At 40.0% G+C, this 23528-nt stretch overlaps 1 protein-coding gene and 1 long non-coding RNA gene across 4 annotated transcripts in view; one reads left to right on the plus strand and one right to left on the minus strand.

Annotated features, from left to right (window-relative positions):
* The window catches only part of B3GAT1 (beta-1,3-glucuronyltransferase 1), a 2298313-nt gene that overhangs the window by 1351213 nt on the left and 923572 nt on the right, over positions 1-23528 (minus strand). The window lies entirely within an intron of this gene.
* LOC122809577 lies at positions 17178-21823 on the plus strand. Its single transcript, XR_006365925.1, has 3 exons — positions 17178-17254; positions 19399-19541; positions 21690-21823. It is a non-coding gene; the product is annotated as an uncharacterized LOC122809577 (long non-coding RNA).

Here is a 23528-nt window from a genome sequence, read left to right on the forward strand (position 1 = left end):
TTAGGTATGTTATTTCACCTTAAGGGCTGTAATTGTGCGGCACACTGATTTTTGTGTTTTATGTGTTGTCTGGTTTGTGACAGAAAGTGCAGGTTGTTTGGGTGTCTGCTTTGGAGGTCTCTGATGCTTTTGCAGGTTTTTATTTAGAGCCTCTGAGTATGATTTTGTGCATTTATGTTTATTTTTTGCCAGTGTTGTTTTAGTAGGTCTGTGTGTGGCTGGAGTTGTGGTGCAAGTGTTAGCCTTCTCCTCTTGACTGTCTGTTCCAGTCTTTGGTAGAGACAGCTTAGCTTCCAGTTTGGCTGTATAATTGCATCTCTCGCATATATTAGTGTTTTGTGGTAAGAGGAGACGGTTGTCTGTGTACATGAGGCAGTTGTAACATTGCCTCAGGATACCCAGATTCACCAGCTGGACTGGAGAGTGCACCTGAAGTTGCCCTTTGGTCATGCCTGAATAGTAGGGTGAGCTGCTTAGTCGCTTGGTTGGTGAGGGGTGAGGGGTGAATAAAGAGCCTTGCCCTGCTGGGCAATCAGTGTCAGAGTATATTAGTGCTTGCTATTAGGTCTGAGCAATTGCTGGGCTGCAAGATGCTTTTTGAGTGCTTAGGTTGAGAGTTAGACTAGTTTCAAGGGAAAAACTGAAGAGGAGACTTAGTGGAGCCGGGAATAATTTAACTGTAGCTAACCGGCACTGACCACATCGCAAAATCATGCAAACGCAGTTTTTATAGTAGGGAAATGAAAGAGATAGAAATTAGCCTAAAATAGCCAATGATCTACTAACTTCTGGGCTGGAACCACTCCTCCAGGGACAGATAGGTTGCTCAAAGCTCCCCTCTCTCACAGGTGAACAGAGAAACTTCCTTCTATCCAAGTAAGGTATGGGCAACTCAGAAACTAGTATCACAGCCCTGAATTCAGCACTAGCCTGAAAAACTGGGCTATACTAGCTTAGGAATGTGGGAAACAAGGATTTTGTTTTTTAAAGATAAGACAAAAACAGTAAAAAATACACTTAAAACAGCTTTAAATGACTACAAACGATCATAAAAGGTTATTGCCCTTTAGTGTGTAGCCTACAAGAGCTAAGCGAATTATTTAAACAAAAAACAACTTTTTAAAAGTGCAGGCAGTCAAATAAGTACAACATGTGAAAGAAACAAGCTTTTAAATCACAATAAACACTGGAAAATCTGCGTTTAGGTGGAAAAAAGTTAAGTACAGCAAACTGATACTTAATCACTCCAAAGTCTCTCTCCTAAGCTAGAAGACTTGTATCAGTTTAAGGCTTTCTAGTGCTACCCAGTAGGTTAGTTACAGGAAAGATGGGGAAAAAAGCGCAGATGTGGTCTTTTAAACCAGAAAGTTGAAAGAGACGGACAAACTGTCCAAATAGTCAATGAACTACAATTTCTGGGCCAAGAACCTCTCCCCTCATGGTAGACAGGCTACCTAGTGCTTACCACTCCCACTGATAAGCTAGAAGGCATTCCTCCAACACAGAAAGGCCTGCGGGGCTCAGAAGCTTACCAACAGTCCTGGATACAGCAACTCTGTAACTGGACTAGGTTAGTTATAGGAAAGGCAGGAAACAGGCAAAAGTGCAGCTTTCAAACCAGAAGGTTGAAAGAGATGGAAAAAAACTGCTCAAACAGCCAAAAGCTACAATTTCTGGGCCAAGGACCACTCCTCTTGTGGTGGATAGGCTACATGATGCTTACCACACCCACTGATAAGCTAGAAGGCTTCCCTCCAACATGGAAAGGCTTCGGGGACTCAGAAGCTTACCAACAGTCCTGGATACAGCAAATCTATACCTGGATTACACTAGTTATAGGAAATGTGGGGACCAAACGCAAAACAGGCTTTTAACCGGAAAATAGAAAGAGATGGAAAAACTGCCCAAATGGCCAATGAACTACAATTTCAGGGCCAAAACCCACTCTTCCCATGGTAGATAGGCTACCTAGTGCTTACCACTCCTACTAATAAGCTGGAAGGCTTCCCTCCAACACAGAAAGGCTTGGGGGGCTCAGAAGCTTATCAACAGTCCTGGATACAGCAAGTCTGTATCTGGATTTGACTAGTTATAGGAAAGGCAGGAAACAAGCTTAGAATATTTTTTTTTTTGTTACAGAAAAGCAGTAAATACAATTCAAATTGTAGTGCAGACCAGCACACCTGAGTGTGTAGCAACACTACGGCAAATACAGTTCAAATAAATGCAATTAAATTAGCAAATGACTAAAAAACAAGTGCAGAAGGCAGTAAATTAGAAGGCTACTAACAAGCAGTAATAAGTGCAGAGTAAGAGCGACTGAACAGATAACAGCACGCAGAAGAGCAACTAAGACAGTTACAGTAAGAGCAGATGAATAAGATATATATATATATATATATATATATATATATATATATATATATATATATGGAGTTTCAGTTAGTGGACGTTGGGCAGGCTGACAGTGGGTATCCACGCGTCTGCAAGCATGTAGACATGTTTGATTACTTATATGAGGTACTGTTATTATATATTGTATTTATATACCTTGTATTTTTTACATACACACAATTTTTTAGATAGATATTGTAATTATTTTAAGGGAACGTTTTCATCTACCATTTTTTATATTTTCATATGTTTAGACATTAATTCATTCGTGGAAGTTTTTTAAAAGTGACAAGATAGTTTATATGTATTTATTATACAGACTTAGTATACTAAGCAAACAGCTTTTTATTTTTATTTTTATATAGTAAATGAATTTATTTATGGTAAAGTTTTACATAGGTTAAGTTCAGAATCACAATACAAATACATGGAACTTACATTTATACTACAGGTTCATTAATATGAAATCAATTTCTATGGTTTCTAAATGTGACACAATTCATTAGTTAATTGATTGTTTGAAAATGTTTTTGACATCATTTCCTGTATAGTTTATTTTAAAAGGCAAGAGTTTGGGAGGGCTCTTGTCTTTTCTGAAGAAGTTCACGTGTCTAATAAAAGTGGATGAAAGCGCTAATTATTATTTTGCCTTACTGTGGTCCGACACGCATTTAGCTATTTTTTGTTTCAGTTTATTCAAGTTTATCGGCTTAGTCTGTTATTTTCAGTTTTTTGTTACTATTTCTATTACTTTACTTGATATGTTATTTTATCACACCTACTGCTGTCAAATTTGTCCTGCCAGTTGGTTTCATTTTTTTTTGTAGGCTTGTTATGTACTACTGCCTTTGCTACTACTTTGGTTATTGTAACCTCTTGCAATTAAGATTCTTGCAGATATTAACTCATGTATTGACTATATATTGTTGCACTTATTTTTATTTATGACACAGACCTACTTAGCCTAAATTAAACTGCTACTTGACATAAATGATACAAACTGAGAAAGGTGAATGCATCTATGCAACATGAAGGTCATCCTCTCACCAACTTAGTTGGTCTGTTAGCATCATATATTACCCTGTACACCTATGTACAAACATACTCAATAGCTATATGTTGAATTTGTTATAACGTCACTTCCAAAATCTTTCAGAATGAGGAAGATAAAGCCTCAGGAAAAAAATGTACAAATACACCACCACCACCACCACACATACCAAAGACACTATATTGTAAGTCACTGAATCAAAAAAAAACACAGATGTCCCAGTTATTGGTGATTCCATTGTCAAGCACACTGATGTCATGCTTAAACTTTATTTTCAGTTCTCAAAATTTACTGGCAATTTTACCAGTCTCCATGGAATTCTACTCCTACCTGGAAAAGTTTATAAATCTGTCAGTCTCCACTAGAACTAAATATACTGTAAAATTCAAAAACAAGCCACCCTGGTAGTCCACCAGTATAAATCTCTTTAACAAAATAGAAAAAAATAAGGTCATATAACAAATTTAAATCCACATGTATTAAAGACACTATTTAAAGGATTACAATACCTAAAAGCTACAGCCCAGAATGGTCAAAACACAAATTAATATCTGAACCTGCAGCTAATTATAAACTATAGGAATTCCAACGGTTCTCATCGCTGCTTCACAGCTCTTTGAGCCAATTTCAAACATCTCTGACCCTCACTGTGGTAATTTATTTGCGGTGCCAGTCCTGACTAATTCCCCACTTGATTAATTCCCCCGCTGGTTCGCAATAGTTACGCTGTACTAGCGTTTACTTTTGTGAGCTACTTTTGATTAATTCCCCACTGGATTTCAATAGTTACTCTGTAGTAGCGTATAAATTTGTGAGCTACATTTCAAACAATTCCCCACTGGATTTCAGTAGTTACACTGTATTAGCATCTATATTTGTGAGCTACTTTTTACCTTTGCGGCTCCCTCTCAAATAGACTCACAAAGGGTTTTATGTGCTGCGTGCTGCCCTGACATTTAAGTTTTATTTATGTTTTAGCAAAGGAATGTCTAACTGCTAGTTGTCTATAAATTAAGCTGTTAACGTGCTGTGTGTAACATCTATGTTTAGTCGCTAAAGAACTGCTTGGTTGCCTTACATTCTTTTTTATTAATTGTTCAGAACTTTGGTAACTGTTTGGTTGCTTTACATTTTCTATAAACTGTTCAAAACTGTGAAAGCTTGTACTGTGTTAGTCACTAGACTTATTCCAGACCTGTGATAAAGTGTTTAGAACTGTGCTGCATTTACCTATGGTGCACTGTTAAATTCTCTGCTTTCCCTTATACGTTCTCCCCTTCCCTTATTTCTCTTTGCTCTACTTTCCCTACTACGTATTCCCCTTCTCTTATTTCTCTCCCTTGATAGCTCACTACTTGTACCCACTTTCTCCCATCTCCCCCTATTCCTCCATTTCATACTGTAACTGAATACAGAAGACTTATGTCCACCTAACTGTACCTTTATTATACCTTTTCCTTAAAGTTTTCGTCCCTGCTGAATTATTTTCCACCCCAGGTGTCTCCCAGTCCTCAGCGTGGCTTTTCGCCCGTGAAAGAACATCTCTAAAGGACGCCTGCTGTGCTTCATTTATAGTCATATTAATCTGTGCTTCAGATTTAATATTGATATACCTCGCTATATTTTAGCCATTATAATCTTCTTGTGAATTTTTTGTTTAACTACCCAGCGAGCAGCAGCTAGCAGCCTACTATGGATTTTTGATCCCTCTCTCTACCTTCCTAGTCCCTTTGCACTTACCCTGAAGTCCCTGAGATCTAGCCTTGTAAATACCTGATTTGGTCTCTAGGTGGCAACATTTTCTGCTGTTTCTCTGTACCCTAATGTATAGCAATACTTTTGTTTAAATAACACAGCCCTGTTTCCAACCTGAATTTCCTGCCACCATTCCCTTTAAACACTTCTCTGCCCTGTTCAACCTCTAGTCTTTAGCAAACCTCTTTTCAACTCAAATTCTGAGTGCCTTCCCCATAGTCTACTCTCCTCAGCTCTGTTCCCTTGATTCACTGATACACTCTCTGGTTTCTCCTCTGCTTTGGCTCTACACACTCCATTCACCCTGCGGGCTCACTCTGCTCCCATACCCTACCCCCAATTCCCAACCACCCCCAGTGGTCCTAGCCATATACCTCTCTAGCCACACCCACATCCCCTCTGTCCAATCCCAGCCCACATCTCATTAAAGGTATTCCTGCCATTTTACATCACTCCTCCCACTTCATAACATACCTCACTTATTCACTCTCTACCTTCAACTTCCTCATTGCAATGCCTATTTCACCCATATCAGCATACCTCAAACCCCAACTCCTATTCTCAATTCTTCCTTTTCTTTTCCTTCCCTATATCCCAACTGCTTATGAACATCTTAGCTACTTTAATTCCCACCAGCCCTCTAAACAAACATCCCTACCAGCTTTATCAGCCACCCTTAAACACATTAACATAACATCCACAACCAACTATCTCCTCCCAAAGTATCATAGAGTTATTCATATTACCTGTAAACACTACCAAGTCAAGAGAACCCATAACATACTGAATCTTTCCCTAATTCACACATTTAGATTACACCAACACCTCCTACTGGATGGTGACATTCATCCCAATCCTGGCCTTACCAATAATGGTCCTCCTAACTCAGTTAGACCCTTTCCTTCTTCTTTTCACACCCCTACAAGACCTCCCAACTCCCTCTTCATAGCTCACCTAAATATACGAAGTGTAAATAATAAAGTGACTCACCTTCATGCTTTACTGGATGCTCATGACTTTGACATCCTATGCCTAACTGAAACATGGAAAAAAACAGCAACCCAAGACTATGAAATCATCCCTCCAGGATATAGTATTTTAAGAATGGATCACCTTAACAAGAAGGGTCGGGCGTAGCCTTAATATAAAAAGCAGAGCTCCAAGTTACCCTACTAGATACCCACCCACCATCTGATACCAATACTGAAATTTTCATCTCTAAGCTACAACTAAATACTAGTAAGTCCATCTACATTATTTGCTCATATTTTCCTCCAGGTAATAACATCACCCCCCTAGAAACTCTCCTTAGTTGTCTTTCCAATAACTGTCCACAAGAAACCTTACTGCTAGGCGACTTTAATATAGACTGGAATACCTGTAACACTGATAACCCAACTAATCATATAAACCTACAAGGCTTCTCCAAACTATCACCTCACCCACCAGAATCCATAAATCTACCAATAAAGTACCTTAGATTGGATTCTAATAAATACTCACTCCCCAACATATATGTCAGGCATCCTGCCAGATGACATTAGCAATCACTCACTAACTTGTATAATTAGACAAACGAGTAATATTCCTTACCCTTCAACTTTCAGAACAACTCGCTCCAATAAACATTTCAACCCTGAACACGTCCGAAATGAACTTAGTGTATGCAACTGGTCACCCCTAAAACACTTCCAGCTAGAGGAAGCAGTGGCATACTTCAATTCTAAGTTCCTAGAAATATTGAACTACAATGCCCCCTCTTGTACTCTTAGAAACAGTACAAAAACAGCTCCATGGATCACTAAGGAAACTAAGCAAAGAATTCTATTAAGAAACAAATTTTGAGCCAAATGGCATACTTCTAAAGACCCATCTGATCATTTAAAATTTAAACAGCTACGAAATTCTACTAAAGCATCAATATTATTAGATAAAAGAAACTTCTACTTTCAACTTCAACAATCCAATCAACACAGACCACAAAAATTCTGGTCAGTTATCAATAGGCTCCTACATCCAGGCAACTCTAAGACACCAACCCCATCAGGTATTTCTCAAGAGACTCCCAAACAAATTGCTGATACCTTCAATATCTTCTTTACTGATGCCATCTAGTCACTTGCTAACTCTCTACCTCCTGTATCCTCTAATCTACCCACCTCCTTAACTAACTCTCCACCTACTTTCCAACTACAACCTGTCCCTACATCCCTCATCTGTAACCTTCTTCAAAAACTCAAACCTTCTACCCCTTCTGCTGACCTCTTACCTGCTAAATATCTGCAAATAGCTTACCCTATTTCTGTCCTAATAAACAGAACCATAACAGAAGGTACCATTCCATCCATATAGAAAGTCTCCCATATAATCCCCCTACACAAAGGTGGCAACTCAACAGAACTTTCTAACTTTCGTTCAATTGCCCTTCGCTCTCCCATAGCTAAAATCAGGGAGAAATGCATTCACTGTCAACTGTTAGACCACCTTCTCCAAAATAGACTATTAGCTAGCTCTCAGCATGGCTTTAGAACCTTCCATAGCATCACTACTGCCCTCCTATCATTTTTTGACCACATTAACAAAAACTGTAACAATAACACCCCGTCCTCTGCAATCTTTATTGATCTCTCAAAAGCATTCAACATAGTTAACCATGACTTACTGTTGAATATTCTTAAGTCCCTCTCACTTGATACTCAAGCACTTCAGTGGTTCAAGTCCTACTTAGATAACAGGCAACAAACAGTGCTTTGGGACAACAGTCTATCCACCCATCTTCCTGTCACCCTTGGTGTACCCCAATCTTCTATTTTGGGCCCTCTTCTAGTCTCCATATTTATAAATGATCTAATTATAAGTATCCCCCAAGCTACATGCATTCAATATGCAGATGACTCCACATTAATATGCTCAGCTACAGGTCCATCTGAACTGCAGTCCCTCACCCAACATGTCTTTGAACTAGTAGAAGAATGTTTTTTACAGCGTTGTCTTCTCCTTAACCCTAAAAAGACTAAACTATTGCTCTTTACTCCTACACAAAAGTCCAGCCCAATTGACCTCATTATTAAATCTAATAATGGCACAGTCATATCTCAAGACACTACCACCAAACTCTTAGGAGTAACTATTGACCACAACCTTAACTATGATACTCATATCAATACCACAATAAAATCAGTTAACCAAAAACTAAGCTCCCTCTATAGAATTAAACCCTTCCTTACTCCCATAGCTAGAAATACTATTGCCCACACCCACCTTATCTCAACTCTCTTCTATGCCTCTCCTATATACACAAATCTATCTAAAAGCAACCTCAACAAGCTGGCAATCTCCTACAATAACATTGCCAGATTTGCTACCAGCTCCCCTTTCAGAACCCAGCACTGCCAAAATCTGAAACAACTGTGTTGGCTAGAACTGCGTAATCAAATTCTGTTCCACCAACTGATTATTGCCCATAAAACTCTTCATCATCCAGGTAATACACCATTTCTCATGAGTCTAATCAACCCATATAAAATCTCACAAACTTAAGCTCAGCAAATAAACTACTAGTATCTAAACAAAAACCCAACAATAAAGCAGGAGATTCCCCTTTCTCTAACACTGTGGGAAAAAGTTGGGACCTTCTTATTGTTGAACTCACATCTCTTCTTCAACTACACTATTCAAAAAGAAACTCAAATTATACCTTACAACCCACTGGCTATGTCCTTGCACTAACCCTGACTAAGATTTCTCTTCCTGTTATCCTAGGTTATAGCACCAATTTACTACTCACTTTATAGCCACTTTAAGACCACTACCTTATAAGTTGAACTTATTATACCCTTGAAAGACGGTATGGTTATTTCACTGCCTTATAGCTAAGTCACTGCCCTTAACTAATTCTCCTAGTTTTGTTTATAACTATTCTATTCTCCTGTGCCATATTTATAACTTTCTTTTGTGAATCTCCCACATCCTTCTGAATAATCTTTTCTTCTACTATTGTTTGGTCAACAACAAAAAAATGGATTTTCTATTTTATTTGCTATTATCTATCGTTAATGCTAAGTTACCATGTAACACCTGTTCTGTCTGACAAGTGAACTGTAACTGAAGTTGTAATGTTTTGTTTGTTCTTGTTTTTTTATGTGAAGCTTTTATCCCCGGGCCTCTACTGAAAATGGACATGTATCCAGTTAGACTAGCCCGGTCAACAAATGTAAAATAAAAATAAAATAAATACAATTATAAAGCCTTCCTTAATTACATCTGAACATTAAGAAACACCCAGCAGTCTTTAGAATTTATCCAAAACGACATCCTCACTCTGAACTGAAAGGCATAGCAAATAAACTTGGTGATAAGTTCTGCAGCAACAACAGAATGGTTTGGAGGGACAGGTATATTTCGCAGAGGATACTACTGCTACTGAACAGACTCCCCATCCACATAAAACAAAGTTTATCCCATTCCATTTTCAACAGCAACTTAGACCTGTGGATGGGAAGCAGAAAATTTACCCCAGGACTGCCTCCTGTACTACTAATGGACAGATGCAGCTCCTAAATGCTTTATCCCATGCATGAGTCCCCTCAAATTACCTATGGTATGATCCCCGTTATTCTCATTAGGGGTAATATATTATCAGCCATTGGCTGGGTAAGACCAATCTATAACAAAATGGGACAAGTTATTTTGAGCACAAAAAGGGAAACTAACTAGACTTAAAATGGTCTGCAAGGGCAGCTGTCCTAGTACTTATCTATGAACCTGTAAGTTATTGTAAACTTTTCCCCAGAAATGCTTATTGCAATTCTGCATATCCTTTAAACCCTCAAGATCTTAAAGGAACATGTCCTAACTGTAATGTAAGAAATCAAAAATGTGTAAGAAAACAAAAATACAACTTCCATGGTCCTGACAATCTACCTGGATATCTAATAAATTAGTGTCACTTCCTCATGAATTTTTATAACTTAAACTTAGTCTTAGGGTTTGATCCTGAAACTCTGAAAACAGTTGTTATGATACTTTTTTATAAGGAGGGGAAGGCACCTTAGATCCTAGGAGCTACAGACCCAGAAGCCTACATAGTATCTAATCTGCAAGGCCATGGATCCTATCATATTTGAATTCATAATCTATAATATCAAAAAGCTCATCTTTCTTTCCACTTTTTTTTTTTTATTTTTGCATACATTTCCTGACTGGATGAACAAAATGGTCCAAAGATACTTTTCAGGTGTGATCTGAGCCTATAAGGCAAACTTACTATACCAAACTGACAGCGTATCCATAGCACAGAAACTCTTCTGAGATGGATGTAAGAAATACTAAACAAGTGGAAGACATTAAAGATAGTATAGTATAGCAATAACCCATGCCTGGGTGTGGGTAATGCTGGATTTACCCACGGTTGGTGTGGTTTGTTCACGAGGGCGAAGCACGAGTGGCCAAACAAAGCCAACCGTGGGTAAATCCAGCATTACCCACACCCAGAAGTGGGTTATTGCTATTATACAATGACATTATTTAAGAAAAAAAATAATTACTTTTCTTAAATAATGGCATTGTATCATGCCTCCTTACTGCCCTTCCGCCGCTGTCTGGTATTCTGCGGCAGTTCTGATGTACTGCGCATGCGTATGCCTACGCAGTACATCAGAGCTGTGGGCAAAAGCAATGGAGAAAGCAAGATCTCTGTTGCTTTTTACAAACTGTTTCGCTATGTTAAATGGGTTTAACATAGTGAGACAGTTTTGAAAAAAGCAACGGGGAAAGTAAGATCTCCGTTGCTTTTTACAAACTGTCTCGCTATGTTAAAAGAGTTTAACATAGCGAGACAGCTTTAAAAAAAGCAACAGAGAATCTCCGTTGCTTTTTTTAAAGCTGTCTCGCTATGTTAAACTCGTTTAACATAGCGAGACAATATGAAGCAACGTTGATCTTGCATTCTCTGTTGCTTAAAAAAAGAGTTATAGTAATGGAAAAAGTCCGGGCGACTGGACCTTTTTCCATTACTATAACTGATTTACAACATGCACGCTGACCAGCGCGCACGTTTTTGAATATTAATGGGGGGTCGTTGTATAATAACATATATACATACATACAATAGTAGAATATATTAGAATGACTTGCATGTACAAAATATTGAAAAATAAGGAGGGATAGTAAGAGACTGTTAATAGGCACTGCTAAGTAGTGTGGTGCTGTATATACACAGATACAATAGAGGGATATATTGGAATGATTAGTAAGTACAAAATTTGCATATGAAGGACAGAGAGGGAGAAGGAACTGAGAGGTGCCAATAAGAAAGTGAGGAGGAGGAGGAGGAATACTGCTAATTTAAGTACAAAAAGAGGTTCTTGAGTGAAGGTCTTCAGCAGTTTGGATTTGTCAGAGACCTCTTGCCTACTTAATGCAGTAAACTACTTCAAAAAGGGTCGCAGAGGCAGTGGACAGTGGTTATTTGGTTCACACAGTCTGTTTGGATCTAGCCAAGGCATTTGATACCATCCTCCATACTGGCATTTTAAATAAACTAAGAGACCTAAATGTAGACCTTTATGTGATAAGGTAGCTTGGAAACTTACTGAAAGACAAAACTCACACCATTAAAGGGACAGGTGCCTTTCCAATAATCAGGAAAGTAACTAGTGCTATACCAAAGGGCTTAGCTCTGGGACCTCTGCTTTCTGGTACAAACTTCTCTTTTCTTCAAACTGTAAACCTAGTGATATGGCAAACAAAGTTTGCAGATGATTGTAAGTTGGCTGATATTGCTTGCTCACTCTTCAATGTAGTATCTGTACAGCACAAACTAATCCTTATAAACCAGTGGTGTACTGAATAAAGACTAAAATTAAATATTAAAACATGCATCAGTCTCATATTTAGTAGAACATTCTTATCTCCGTCTCGCAATAGAATAAGCACCTCACTCTAGACATATATGGTAGTCAGGGATCCTAGCACTGTGGTCAGCAACTTTCTCTTCTTTGACTATGATGTGGTATCTGTGGTTAAGAAATCCTTATCTAGGTTGAATGAAGTTATCATCCCTATTTACTCCACTCTAATTAGACCCATTATAGAGTATAATGCCCCTTTTGGTATGTACCTATCCAGGCACATCATAGAAATAAAAATACCCCAGTGATTCCTAACTAAAGAAAAGAAAGAAGTACTTGTCTGAAAACCCATAGGTACCACTGCAGACTTGAATCCCTGTCTATAACTGATATCATATAGACTCTTACACAGAGATCTATGTCTTACATTTTGTGCCTTTAAGATCCAGTTCTCCTTGATCTATTACATCACAAAAGACAAACACTCCAAGAACACCTATCTCCATCTACATATAAATAAAACACACTAGAGGAACAGATTTATTCCCCAACATTTACCCCATTTCTGAAATTAACCTCCATTGTTTTCTAAGCAGTGATACCCTCATATAATTTAAGCTAAAACTTGAAGACTGCATGGGCATCTACAACTTCATACCTACCCTGACTTGCTTTGTCCTTGTACATTATGAGGGTGGGTACAAAATGCTTGCTTTTTAATTTCTATGATGCTATGCTTTTCTACACTTTTGAGTTAGTCTTACTGCTCTTTTCCACACACGGTCTCTGCCTTATAATTCTCCTGCAACTTCATTTCAGTAAGAAAGGTTTTCTGGTACTTTTTATTACTTAAGTTGTTGCAGTTGTCTTTGAATCTATTCACTAGAGTGAACTATCACATAGCATAGCACAAAGCAGCTAGACAAACGTTACCAAGCTAGCAACAGAAATACTTTATATTCTCACTCACCCTGTATGAGTAACATGTTTGTAATATATCTGATACTGTAATTCCCCTAATATTTTTTCTCAGCCACAAAACTAACAATTTGCATTTGATAAAAATAGACATTTCTGAATGTAGTTGTTTTGCATGGGAGCAAAGTTCTCACACATTTTCTAGACTTCCGGTAAGGCAGAACAATTACAACCTCTATAGCATTTTTGTATTTTTTGTATTTTTTTCTAAAGAGGAAGTACCCACTTTGTGACAGTTCTGCCAAATACCAGTTTGGTTTACAATAGTGAAGTGGTGAGTGGCGAATTATTTGTCAGTGAGTCGTTGGACTCCTTAAACACAGTATCTATGATTGATCGAGACATGAACAATTGAAAAGCTGTACTATCAAGATCACAGCTGCTTATCATCTATATGATACACTGGGACAAAGCCATGACTATTATGCAGATGACAAGAACTTAGTCCATGTCTCAGGCACCTATAAGACCTAGCTGGAGAGGATGGATGTGAGCAGCTGCTGCTGCCTTACCCATCTTAGGGCAAGGGAAGTGCCCCTAGTTCACCAAGTGGGTGACAACTCAAGGGATGACTGTATGTTGTACATGTGGAACATGTGTCTTTGAGCAAGCACTGCCTGTGTGCATACAATTCAAGTGAATATGTGGAAGTAGCTCCTACAGTATGAATCAAGTGAGTAAATCTTAGTCAGCCACCAAAGGTTGGAGAGGGAGGGATGCTCCATGGGTCAGGGGAGGCTACCTCACTGGCTGGGTAAGTTGCCTATTCCATACTACCCACTGCCTCTGTGATGTGGGAAACAAATGGGCTAATCAGACACTTCCAGCAAGAATGGGTGATATAATTATTATCAAGACCTGGGATGCCAGTCTCTTACCGAACACTGTTACTGATTAAATGTTATGGTATTTACAGTAACTGGTGTGCAACACTGGATTACTTATCTGATATAGTTTTGGGCTGCCAGCTCTACTGATACCACATTGAAACTATATAGTTATACTATATAATATATGGTTTATATAAAATATACAGATTTATAATTACTATACTTGGGAATTATTCATTTAGCCTATTTGTATTTATTCTTCTACAGTTAATGACCTTATATCCATTAGGTAAGGCTAATAATTACCCAAAATAGTGAGCAGTTTTGCCTGTTGGGTAAAGGTACCTTATTGAAACATGTCACTTGTCACTTGTAAATACTGCAATAGTCACATGTCATAGTCATTTTTCCTGTATATCACATTATCACATTTTTCAAGCCCAGTCCATGATTTCCTTCCTTATGAAGCTATTCCGTTTTCTCTTACTGTTTCACGTATACTAACCATTATGGAATTTCAGTCAACAGCGTATGTCTCATCTGTCCAGACTTCAACAGAATATCCAGATTTTTACCTCATACTTTTGGTCTGTTCCTGGTATAATACCCCCACTATGCCCCAGGATTCCAACTCCTCATTTCTTTATATACTGGAAAATATTAGGGTACAACCCAACACCCTAATAATGGGCGATTTCAACTACCTGACCATTAACTGGGAAAACTACTCATGTACCAACTATTTTGCTCAATGTTTTCTGGAATTCATAAATTCCAGCGCCTTGGATCAACTTATCCACACCCCCACCAGGTGCAGCAATATCCTATACGTGGTCATTACCAACATGGTCGACTGGTGATCCACACCACAGGTCAATTCCTTGTTGGTCAGATCCGACCACAAGCTAATCAGCCTAGACATCCACATCCCCCCACCCCCCCACCCCCATTAGGGAAATCACCATAAACATTTTCTCCAAAGCCAACTTCATGCTTCTTAAGACAGAAGTGGCAAACTTCATGACACCCATGCAGACGGACAATAGAGGTGCGACTGCTGAATCCTACACAAATGCACTTTATAAGCACTTACACGAGTGCATGGATTGTGCTATCCCTAACAGAACCAAGATGCTATCCTCCAAAAAAAGGAAGCCAATCTGGTGGTCCCCTGCCATAAACAAACTCTTCAACAGTAGAAAGAAACTGTTGCAAAAAAGAGTAAAATCCCATGATTGGAGGAACTCCCTGGTCAGCCTCAGTAAGAAGCTGAGATCCCTCATAAAATCCTCCAAAGCTAGTTACGAAAACAAAATTGCCACTGATTCTAAAGACAACCACAAAGAATTCTATAGTTATGTCAAGAATCTCAATGGCAACACTCAGATCTGCTCTGAGTTACAGCACAATGGCACTAAATATACAGAACCAACTGATATTGCCAACATCCTGGCAGATAGGTTCAGTGCTAACTTTACCCCCCCCCCCCACCCTGTAAAGGGCCCATCTCTATACCAGAAGAATGCAAAGTTCCTGTACTCACAGCTGCACAGGTAAAAACCACACTCCTCAAAACCAAGAACACAGCATCCATGGGACCTGACAACATCCCAGGCTGCATTCTACATGAACTACAGAATAAACTGGCACCCCACCTAAGCACCATGTTCAATCATATCCTCACCTCAGGCTTTGTGCCCACTGAATGGCGCACAGCGATGGCTATCCGACTCCACAAAGGGGGAGCCATTACAGACCCCAGGAACTACTGCCCCATTAGCCTAACGAGCCTAGTCTGCAAGGCCATGGAACCTATCATGGAACTTATAAACATTGGTAATCTCCAAACTCTGGACCCCACCCAGTTTAGGTTTGTAAAGGGAGATCATGTCTCCTAAATCTAACAGACTTCTCTGAAGCAGTCACCAAAGTCATAGAAGAGGGTAAGGTGGTTCACACAGCCTATCTAGATCTTGCCAAGGCTTTTGACACCATCCCCCACTATGGAATTATAGATAAACTCACTAAACTAGGTACTCCTCTCTTTTTTTTTTACTATCTTTCTAGTCCCTGGCTGCTGCATGCTCCTGAACCCAGAGGATATCTACAACCTCAATCTATCCACGGCCTTCCTCTACTGAACATACCTGGCCTCTAAGGACCTCCTGAACTACCTCAGGCTTTGGCCAATTTGGACCGTCTGTCTCTACTACTACCCCACTGATTTTTCACCTGCTACTACAATTAATTAACAAACAATCTATCCACGGCCTTCCTCTACTGAACATACCTGGCCTCTAAGGACCTCCTGAACTACCTCAGGCTTTGGCCAATTTGGACCGTCTGTCTCTACTACTACCCACTGATTTTTCACCTGCTACTACAATTAATTAACAAACAATCTATCCACGGCCTTCCTCTACTGAACATACCTGGCCTCTAAGGACCTCCTGAACTACCTCAGGCTTTGGCCAATTTGGACCGTCTGTCTCTACTACTACCCCACTGATTTTTCACCTGCTACTACAATTAATTAACAAACAATCTATCCACGGCCTTCCTCTACTGAACATACCTGGCCTCTAAGGACCTCCTGAACTACCTCAGGCTTTGGCCAATTTGGACCGTCTGTCTCTACTACTACCCCACTGATTTTTCACCTGCTACTACAATTAATTAACAAACAATCTATCCACGGCCTTCCTCTACTGAACATACCTGGCCTCTAAGGACCTCCTGAACTACCTCAGGCTTTGGCCAATTTGGACCGTCTGTCTCTACTACTACCCCACTGATTTTTCACCTGCTACTACAATTAATTAACAATCTATCCACGGCCTTCCTCTACTGAACATACCTGGCCTCTAAGGACCTCCTGAACTACATCAGGCTTTGGCCAATTTGGACCGTCTGTCTCTACTACTACCCCACTGATTTTTCACCTGCTACTACAATTAATTAACAAACAATCTATCCACGGCCTTCCTCTACTGAACATACCTGGCCTCTAAGGACCTCCTGAACTACCTCAGGCTTTGACCAATTTGGACCGTCTGTCTCTACTACTACCCCACTGATTTTTCACCTGCTACTACAATTAATTAACAAACAATCTATCCACGGCCTTCCTCTACTGAACATACCTGGCCTCTAAGGACCTCCTGAACTACCTCAGGCTTTGGCCAATTTGGACCATCTGTCTCTACTACTACCCCACTGATTTTTCACCTGCTACTACAATTAATTAACAAACAATCTATCCACGGCCTTCCTCTACTGAACATACCTGGCCTCTAAGGACCTCCTGAACTACGTCAGGCTTTGGCCAATTTGGACCGTCTGTCTCTACTACTACCCCACTGATTTTTCACCTGCTACTACAATTAATTAACAAAGTATGTTTGAACATTTGGCTCATCCTGTATGAAATTGCTTGTTCATTGGCTTGTACATTTTGTTTTGCCTCTGAATCAGGTATTCCAGCAGCCAGACTCCTCTCCCGGCCTAGTATCACCTAATAGTCCTACCCCTGTTTCTACCATTTCTTTCATCACCTTTCCATCCCTTGCCTAGGGTACTTTCTGCATCTTACATTCTGCCCACTAGGTGGCAGTATAACACAGCTTTGTGCCCTCACTGTCTCCCCCTCGTTTAATTTCTTAGCCCAATAATTTTATCTTTTCTTCTATTTTTCTCACCTATTACCTTGCTGATTCTCCTACTAGCCCCTACTCTTCTCCTCCTATCTCCTCACCCAGACTGTATTTCCTACCTTGCCAAGCTTCTTGGTGCTCCGGCTCTCATTCTGGACTGATTGGCTACGCTTTCTCCAGTAGTTGTTTCTCCATAGACTCTTATCTCTCTCTACTTATATCCTTGCTTTCACTTTTCCTTCCTCTAGCTTACCTACTCCACTTCTTCCTTTCCCAGGTTTACCTTAAGATAGTTTTGAATCTCCCAAAGTACCTTGTAGGTACCTCCCCTCCTTGCACACCATCCTTTGGTTTCTTTGCCCTCCCTTTTTTTTCTACCTGCCCCCTCTGTTTTTTGTTGTCCCCTCCCATTTTCCCACCTCATTTCCTGCCCCTACGGCTTATAAGGAGGTGACCTCAGCGGCGCCTTTCCTTTACTATCTTTCTAGTCCCTGGCTGCTGCATGCTCCGGAACCCAGAGGATATCTACAACCTGTAAGTCTCTTCAAGTGTTATATAAATATTTTGTCTTTCCCCCAATATATGATATTTACTCTGTTGATGCTCTCCTCTCTATAGTTGTGGCATTTATACCGCTAAGTAGTATTGCGCCTTGGTGGCAATTTTAATGCTTTGGAGTATTTTGTGTTTCTGGTGCCCCCCTTGTATTTTACATTTACTGTGATTATCGTTCCTGGTATATCTCTACTGTTGCAGATCCTTTGAAGCCATTTGCATGTTATAGCCTAGCGCTATTACTTAGCTCTATGATGTTTTTGCGACTTGCAGAGTCCTGCTCACTCTAGCTTGTTACCTGAAGGAAATATATTGCGCATCCTCCCCTCAATTTATCAATACGGCACTGCTAGTACCTTTAGTAGATAGCGCTGCTCTTGGATAACCTGGTAGTTTAGCAATTATAGGGGTGTCTTTAGCGTACTGCGTATAACGGGATAATTATAACTCTATTTAGTCTTAGCAACTTGAGTCTCAATTTGTTAGCCTAGGGAATTGTACGAGTCAAGACAGTCGTACTATGTTGAGCGTGCTGACTACCTCACTCGCTAATCTCCAGTAACTACCGATAAGTGTTCTACCTGGCTTTACAGTTTAATTTTGTTGAGGGAACTAATTATTGTTTTATACCCACTAATTTAACTGTTAACACCCTATCAGCGACCTTAGCTTTGGGTCCGTCCACGTGGCCAGGACTGCGTAGTTCTGTAAGCGAGCTTTCAACTCCCTGTTGCTACATTAGCACTACGCTTACTTTTTCCCCCCATTGAATGTAATTACGGGGGCTGAACAGCATGCTTAGTCCCAGCCAGTGAATCCTAATCGGGGGTATATGCATGTATTTTCCTAGAGTAGTTTGAGCATGTGTTTCCTCTGCATATTGTCGTGATAAGGTTAAGTGTACTGCAGCTTTGTCTAAATCTTTCTAAACGACCTTATTTTCATCATTGGCTTGCTAGCACTGTTTTCCAGTAACACCTATGCTTTGAAACTGTGTAAAACTGATGATTGAAGCTGTTTTAGTTCCTGACTAGTTTAAAATGTTACACCTATCCTTTTATTGTGCATACCTCTGACGAGTTACAAGAAGTTTTAAGTACTGCTAGAACTGTTGTATGTTACATGAGTCTTTTTCAGTTTGCTCGTTTTACATCTATACTGAATGTTTTTCTCCTGACCATTAGTGTAACTTCTCTTAGAAAGTATTACTACAGCTTTTTAACTATTTTGCGGAAGTACTGTACTACCTAATCTCAACTGTGTAAAATAAGTCCTTTGTTAAGTTATTACATTTTTAACATCCTCTCTCTCTTACCTCTTCGCATTCCTAGCAATCTATCCACGGCCTTCCTCTACTGAACATACCTGGCCTCTAAGGACCTCCTGAACTACCTCAGGCTTTGGCCAATTTGGACCGTCTGTCTCTACTACTACCCCACTGATTTTTCACCTGCTACTACAATTAATTAACAAAGTATGTTTGAACATTTGGCTCATCCTGTATAAAATTGCTTGTTCGTTGGCTTGTACATTTTGTTTTGCCTCTGAATCAGGTATTCCAGCAGCCAGACTCCTCTCCCGGCCTAGTATCACCTAATAGTCCTACCCCTGTTTCTACCATTTCTTTCATCACCTTTCCATCCCTTGCCTAGGGTACTTTCTGCATCTTACATTCTGCCCACTAGGTGGCAGTACAACACAGCTTTGTGCCCTTACTGTCTCCCCCTCGTTTAATTTCTTAGCCCAATAATTTTATCTTTTCTTCTATTTTTCTCATCTATTACCTTGCTGATTCTCCTACTAGCCCCTACTCTTCTCCTCCTATCTCCTCACCCAGACTGTATTTCCTACCTTGCCAAGCTTCTTGGTGCTCCGGCTCTCCTCCTGGACTGATTGGCTACGCTTTCTCCAGTAGTTGTTTCTCCATAGACTCTTATCTCTCTCTACTTATATCCTTGCTTTCACTTTTCCTTCCTCTAGCTTACCTACTCCACTTCTTCCTTTCCCAGGTTTACCTTAAGATAGTTTTGAATCTCCCAAAGTACCTTGTAGGTACCTCCCCTCCTTGCACACCATCCTTTGGTTTCTTTGCCCTCCCTTTTTTTCTACCTGCCCCCTCTGTTTTTTGTTGTCCCCTCCCATTTTCCCACCTCATTTCTTGCCCCTACGGCTTATAAGGAGGTGACCTCAGCGGCGCCTTTCCTTTACTATCTTTCTAGTCCCTGGCTGCTGCATGCTCCTGAACCCAGAGGATATCTACAACCTGTAAGTCTCTTCAAGTGTTATATAAATATTTTGTCTTTCCTCCAATATATGATATTTACTCTGTTGATGCTCTCCTCTCTATAGTTGTGGCATTTATACCGCTAAGTAGTATTGCGCCTTGGTGGCAATTTTAATGCTTTGGAGTATTTTGTGTTTCTGGTGCCCCCCTTGTATTTTACAACATTTACTGTGATTATCGTTCCTGGTATATCTCTACTGTTGCAGATACTTTGAAGCCATTTGCATGTTATAGCCTAGCGCTATTACTTAGCTCTATGATGTTTTTGCGACTTGCAGAGTCCTGCTCACTCTAGCTTGTTACCTGAAGGAAATATATTGCGCATCCTCCCCTCAATTTATTAATACGGCACTGCTAGTACCTTTAGTAGATAGCGCTGCTCTTGGATAACCTGGTAGTTTAGCAATTATAGGGGTGTCTTTAGCGTACTGTGTATAGCGGGATAATTATAACTCTATTTAGTCTTAGCGACTTGAGTCTCAATTTGTTAGCCTAGGGAATTGTACGAGTCAAGATAGTCGTACTATGTTGAGCGTGCTGACTACCTCACTCGCTAATCTCCAGTGACTACCGATAAGTGTTCTACCTGGCTTTACAGTTTAATTTTGTTGAGGGAACTAATTATTGTTTTATACCCACTAATTTAACTGTTAACACCCTATCAGCGACCTTAGCTTTGGGTCCGTCCATGTGGCCAGGACTGCGTAGTTCTGTAAGCGAGCTTTCAACTCCCTGTTGCTACATTAGCACTACGCTTACTTTCCCCCCCCATTGAATGTAATTACGGGGGCTGAACAGCATGCTTAGTCCCAGCCAGTGAATCCTAATCGGGGGTATATGCATGTATTTTCCTAGAGTAGTTTGAGCATGTGTTTCCTCTGCATATTGTCGTGATAAGGTTAAGTGTACTGCAGCTTTGTCTAAATCTTTCTAAACGACCTTATTTTCATCATTGGCTTGCTAGCACTGTTTTCCAGTAACACCTATGCTTTGAAACTGTGTAAAACTGATGATTGAAGCTGTTTTAGTTCCTGACTAGTTTAAAATGTTACACCTATCCTTTTATTGTGCATACCTCTGACGAGTTACAAGAAGTTTTAAGTACTGCTAGAACTGTTGTATGTTACATGAGTCTTTTTCAGTTTGCTCGTTTTTACATCTGAACTGAATGTTTTTTCTCCTAATCCTTAGTGTAACTTCTCTTAGAAAGTATTACTACAGCTTTTTAACTATTTTGCAGAAGTACTGTACTACCTAATCTCAACTGTGTAAAATAAGTCCTTTGTTAAGTTATTACATTTTTAACATCCTCTCTCTCTTACCTCTTCGCATTCCTAGCAATCTATCCACGGCCTTCCTCTACTGAACATACCTGGCCTCTAAGGACCTCCTGAACTACCTCAGGCTTTGGCCAATTTGGACCGTCTGTCTCTACTACTACCCCACTGATTTTTCACCTGCTACTACAATTAATTAACAAAGTATGTTTGAACATTTGGCTCATCCTGTATGAAATTGCTTGTTCATTGGCTTGTACATTTTGTTTTGCCTCTGAATCAGGTATTCCAGCAGCCAGACTCCTCTCCCGGGCCTAGTATCACCTAATAGTCCTACCCCTGTTTCTACCATTTCTTTCATCACCTTTCCATCCCTTGCCTAGGGTACTTTCTGCATCTTACATTCTGCCCACTAGGTGGCAGTATAACACAGCTTTGTGCCCTCACTGTCTCCCCCCCGTTTAATTTCTTAGCCCAATAATTTTATCTTTTCTTCTATTTTTCTCACCTATTACCTTGCTGATTCTCCTACTAGCCCCTACTCTTCTCCTCCTATCTCCTCACCCAGACTGTATTTCCTACCTTGCCAAGCTTCTTGGTGCTCCGGCTCTCCTCCTGGACTGATTGGCTACGCTTTCTCCAGTAGTTGTTTCTGCCCCACTTCGCTCCCCTCCCTACCCCCTTATCCCACCCACCCCACGTATCCCTACACTTATACATCACTAGCCACACCCCCTACTGCTCTACCCTATCCCACCTACCAATCTTCATCAACATAACCTCACCTTACCATTGCCCTCCCACCCTCATTACTCTCTTGTACAGTCACCCTGTCCAAATCCTATAGCCTTCTACCTCACAACAATTTACTTTCCCTTTCTCCTATACCAATCCTATATAACTACCTCTACTCTAAGATCCTTGCTCCTCACCTCAAGATGCCATCTAAAAACAGCAAACCCCATTACATGAACAGTACAACTAGAAATATCCTAGGTAAACTGTCACTCTTACTTATTTCTTCACTAGCTGTCTCACTACCTTACATCCTTACATCATTTGAAGACAAATCCATAAACCACATTCACTACCCTCATAAGCAAACAGCCTCAAATCTTTCTACATTAACATTATCTCACTCAAATATTACATCCACCCCTTCCTATCTCCCTGCCAAATATCATCGACTCTCACATATTAAACTATATACCCTCTCTTCAAAAAGAATAAAATACCTTACAAACTTCTCCTTCTTACCACGATTCCAGTTTAACCCTTCTACCCTAATAGATGGTGACATACATCCCAACCCTGGGCCCAGAGCTACCTCTCTTGATGCCAGACCTACTATTTTTAGCCCCTCCCTCCCATCCCTTACCTCTCAATCTAATGCATTAGCTATAGGACACCTGAACATACAAAGTGTTAACAACAAAATCACACATCTCCATTCTCTTCTTGATCTTCACTCCTTCGATATTCTCTGTCTTACAGAAACCTGGCTAAAACCCTGCACTAAAGATAATGAAATCATTCCCCCAGGTTATAACATTGTGAGACAAGATCGAAATACCCACAGAGGTGGGGGTGTAGCCCTGCTATTTAAGACAAAACTTCACATATCCTTAGTTCCCTATGAACCTCAAGTGGATACCAAGGCTGAACTTCTTTTGGCAAAATTGCAAATTAACCCAAATAAATAAATCTTTATAATTTGTATCTACCTACCCCCCGGAAATAACACTACTATAATCGAAAACATCCTTAGTTGGACGTCTTCAAATTACCCCCAAGAAACTATCATATTAGGAGACCTAAACCTCGACTGGTCCTTAATTAACTCAGATAACCCCACCACCCATATTAATCTGCATGGCTATTCTCAAATAATTAACACCAC

The sequence above is a fragment of the Protopterus annectens genome, chromosome 8.part0 (assembly GCF_019279795.1).
Source record: "Protopterus annectens isolate FY-2018-M chromosome 8.part0, PAN1.0, whole genome shotgun sequence".
In the NCBI taxonomy this organism is placed as follows: Eukaryota; Metazoa; Chordata; order Ceratodontiformes; family Protopteridae; genus Protopterus; species Protopterus annectens.